This window comes from Elephantulus edwardii, unplaced genomic scaffold, assembly GCF_000299155.1.
Source record: "Elephantulus edwardii isolate Elephantulus edwardi_28Jun2011 unplaced genomic scaffold, EleEdw1.0 scaffold00075, whole genome shotgun sequence".
In the NCBI taxonomy this organism is placed as follows: domain Eukaryota; kingdom Metazoa; phylum Chordata; class Mammalia; order Macroscelidea; family Macroscelididae; genus Elephantulus; species Elephantulus edwardii.
In genome coordinates this window covers 8,388,710-8,392,889 of record NW_006399825.1, presented here as the reverse complement: position 1 = coordinate 8,392,889, position 4,180 = coordinate 8,388,710, and the positions used below count along the sequence as shown (strand labels likewise).

General features: G+C 39.8%; 1 protein-coding gene across 1 annotated transcript in view; it reads right to left on the bottom strand.

Annotated features, from left to right (window-relative positions):
- FAM117B (family with sequence similarity 117, member B) overlaps window positions 1-4,180 on the bottom strand; it is a 112,642-nt gene that overhangs the window by 71,965 nt on the left and 36,497 nt on the right. The window lies entirely within an intron of this gene.

The window sequence follows — 4,180 nt, the reverse complement described above, 5'->3', positions numbered from 1 at the left end:
TACAGATGAAAATATTTCAATAAAGGATTATTTGTTAACCAAAAAAAGAAAGACAGCATAAACACAGCATTGAAATAGATGAGAGAGAGAATTGTATAAAAGGAATATATAATTAGATATTATTGGCATGACAAGAATCCAGAATAAGAGCTGCATGGTAAAGTGGTCTGGGGGGGGTATTGTGGGGGGCAGGGAAGAAATATGTGCAACAATGAACTATTTGAAACCCAAGTTCTTTACAAACTTTCATTAAAATTTCAATTAAAAAAGAAAAAGAAAAGACACGAGTGCTTCCCTGATCTGATGGTGGTGGTGTTAAGTATTGTAGAGTTGCTTGTGGCTCATAGTGACCCTATATGCAACAGCTCTAAACCCTGCTCTATCCTAGGCCAACCTCACCATCTCTGACACAACCACCCCCCCCCCATTACCCCAGTCACTAATGCACTCAATCTCACCCAGGGTCTTTCTCTCTTACACTGCCCCTCCACCAACCTAAGCAAAATGTCCTTCTCCAAGGACAGGTCCCTCCTTGTAGTATGACCAAAGTATGTTAGATGGAGCTTCAGAATCCTTGCTTCCAAGGAGCAGCCTGATTTCACCCTCTCCAGACCTTTTTGTTCTCCTGACAGTCCATGGTATATCAATATTCTTCTCCAGAACCACAACTCAAAGGAACCAATTCTCTATCATTCCAAATCACCGTCCAGCTTTCTGATGCATACCAAGTTAATTGTGAAGACCTCGGCCTAGATTAGGCGTACCTTAGTCTCCAGACTGACATCACTGTTCTGCAGTACTCTCGAGAGGTCCCTGACAGGAGATTTTCCCAATGCAATTTGTCTTTTGATTTTCTGGCTGCTAGTACCAAAAGTGTCGATTGTGGAGCAAAGCATACTGAAGCTGTTAAAAATCTCAATCTTGTCTTCACCTATAATAATGCTGCCAATTGGACCAGTGGTGAGGATCTTTGTTTTTTCTTGATGTTGAGCTTCAATTCAGCAAATTCCTCAGGTCCTCCTCAGTTTTGGCAAGTAAGGTTGTGTTATCTGCATAACTCAGGCTGTTGAGTCTTCCTTCAATCCTAATGCCACATTCCTCCTCACAGAGCCCAGCCTCCTGGATGATCTGTTACACATATAGATTGAAAGGTATGGAGATGGGGTCATCCCTGGTATACACCTTTCTTGATTTTGAACCATGCAGTGTTTCCACTCTCTGTTCTGATGATTGCCTCCTAGTACAATATATATTTTGCATAAGCATCATCAAGTGTTTCCACTGTTCTCAGAACTAGCCAGTTTGTTGTGATCCACACAGTCAAATGCCTTTGTATAGCCTGGTATTTTCCTCTGGTATTCTCTGCTTTCAGCCAAGATCCATCTAACATTATAATATCCCTAGTACCATGGCCTCTTCTAAACCCAGCCTGCACGTCTGACCCAGATGACACATCTGGCAGTTCTCTGTTGATGTGCTGTTCCACTAATTTTTTTTGGATAATTTTCAGCAAGATCTTGCTTGCACGTGATATTAATGATACTGCTTGATAATTTCCACACTCTGTTGAGTCAACTTGTTTTGGAATGGGAACAAATATGGATCTCTTCCAGTCAAATGGCCAGTTGGTTGCCCTGCAGATTTCTTGGCACTACTTTGTGGGAGCACTCAGGGCAGCATCTGTTTGTTGAAATATGTCAGTTAGTATGCCGTGAATTCCTGGGGACTTGTTTTTTTCTAATTCCTTCAAAGCAGCTGGAACTTCCTCCTTCATCACCCTAGGGTCTTGATCATATGTTGTTTCATGAAATTGTTCTGTGGCAGACAATTATTTTTTTAATTTAAATTTCTTATTAATTTGAGTAATTATTTACAGAGACTTTGGATTTCCATTCACTCATTGTTGTACTTTTCTCCCCTCCCAACCCTCCCCCCTAGTACACTACCCTCTTGGAAAAGTAAAAGACAAATTCATTCATTGTTTTACAATCCCACTCCCCAGGTCCACTCCACTATGTAGCCTTCACTCTAGACTCCGGTCATGACAAAAATACCTAATCACATATCCCCTTTAAACAGTTTTCTCCCTCATCTGCTTCAATGCTGTATACATTATTGAACCCATCTTTCTCAGTCTCTTCCTCAACCCCAAGGTCAGTCCTGTTTTACAACAGTGGCACCATACAGTATTTGTCCTTTTGTGACTTAGATACTTCACTCAGCATAATGTCCTCCAGGGTCACCCATTTTGAATACTATTGCATGAGTTCCTTGTTTTTCAGTGCAGCACAGCATTTCATTGTGTGAATATATCACAGCTTCTCTATCCATTTGTTTGTTGATGGGCACTTAGGTTGTTTCCAAGTCCTCACTATTGTGAACAAAGACCAATAAACATGGGTGTGCATATATGTGCTTGGATGTCAGTTATAGTCTCTTTGGGGTATATTCCCAGTAGTGGATCTGCTAGGTCAAATGGTATCTCAATTTGCCACTTTTTGAGAAAGCACCATACCACCTTCCACGGTGGTTGCAGACAGTTTTGGTTTTTTTTTAAATCAAATTAACATACTGATGTGAAATTTAAGTTAATTTAAAATGTCAATGTCTATAAATAAAGTTTTATTAGAACACAGACATGCTCATTTGTTTACAGATTGTGTTTGACTGCTTTCTTGCTGCATAGGCAAAGATAAGTAGTTGCAATAGATAGTGAATATAGTCCACAAAATCTAAAATATTTTAATCCGTTTATAGATAAAGTTTACTAACTCCTGGTATAAACACTAATGTGTAGTTTGATGTCCCCAAACCTTTTTGGCCAAAGGTGGGTGACTCTAATTTGCAGCCCTCAGGCCTGTTTTTAATTGTTTTTGGTGAAACATTCTTCTAGATCGTACAGAGGTAACTTTCAGTTCAGAGGTAACTCATGGTTGCTGTGAAGTGAAGCTGAACACTATGACACTGACATGTCAAATGCGAGAATTGTTACCCATGGTGGACAGTGTTTGGTGGAGCTCCCCATTAAAACAAGCTTGGAATCAGGAGTGGAGTCCACTTCCGAAATAGCCTGCCTCTGGAAACCCTATGAACCTGGAGAAAGGACGAAAGTTATACAAGTGTCCAGGTCTTTCGTTCATAGGTCCACTATGAGTCGCCTACAGCTTGATGGCACTTAACAACAACAAACCTTTTTACCATTTTAGCACAGTAATTTGGGTGCTGAGTACCACCAAGGAATATCAGAATTTTCAGGACAGAATCAGTGTAGTAGATTTGGTTAAATATTGATTTAATTGTATTTAACATGTTGCCGCAAATGATGGTAATACATGGGGTGGGGGGGCGGAATGTGTTTCTAAGCACAGTCGTCAATTTAGAAGTGTGCAGCAATGTGTTAAATGAAAAATATTTTTTTACGTTTTATGGAGAAGATCGAACTGGGGGTGGGGGTGGGGTGGGCGGGGAGAAAAGTGCAACAATGAATGACTGGAAATCCAAAATCTTTGTAATTGTTCATTGAAATTAATAAAGGGAAAAAAAACTTTCTCTTTCCATAACCTCTCCAGCATTTATAGTTTGCTGCTCTGCTGAACTTTGCTGTTGTTGCTGGCGTGAGATGATATAGTTGTTTTCATTTTCATCTCTCTGGTAACTAGAGATTTAGAACATTTTCTCATGTGTTCGTTTGCCATGTAAATGTGTTCTTTAGTGAAGCGTCTATTCCTATCCTGTGTCCATTTAGCAATTGGCTTGTTTACCTTTTTCTTGTTGAGGTGCTGGAGTATTTGATACATTTTAGATGTGAGTCCCTTATCAGCTATGTCATTACCAAATATTTTTTTCCCGGTCTGTGGCTTTCCTTTTCACCTTATTGAAGACATTTTTTGATGTGCATAAGGGTTTGATTCTTAGAAAATCCAATTAATCTATTTTGTTCTCTCCTGGTTGTAGGTTTTTTTTGTTACCTTTTGGAAGACTGTTCATACCGTGGATTAAGGCTTCTAGAGTTCTTCCAAGCTTTTCTCTAATGAAGTTTATAGTCTTTGGTTGTACTCCTAGGCCCTTGGTCTACCTTGAGTTGTGTTTTGTGTATGGTGTGAGGTGTGGTTCTTACTGGTGGGAGTGTAAAATGGTACAACCATTACAGAAGGCCTTTCTTTAGCTCAACTTCACCTTT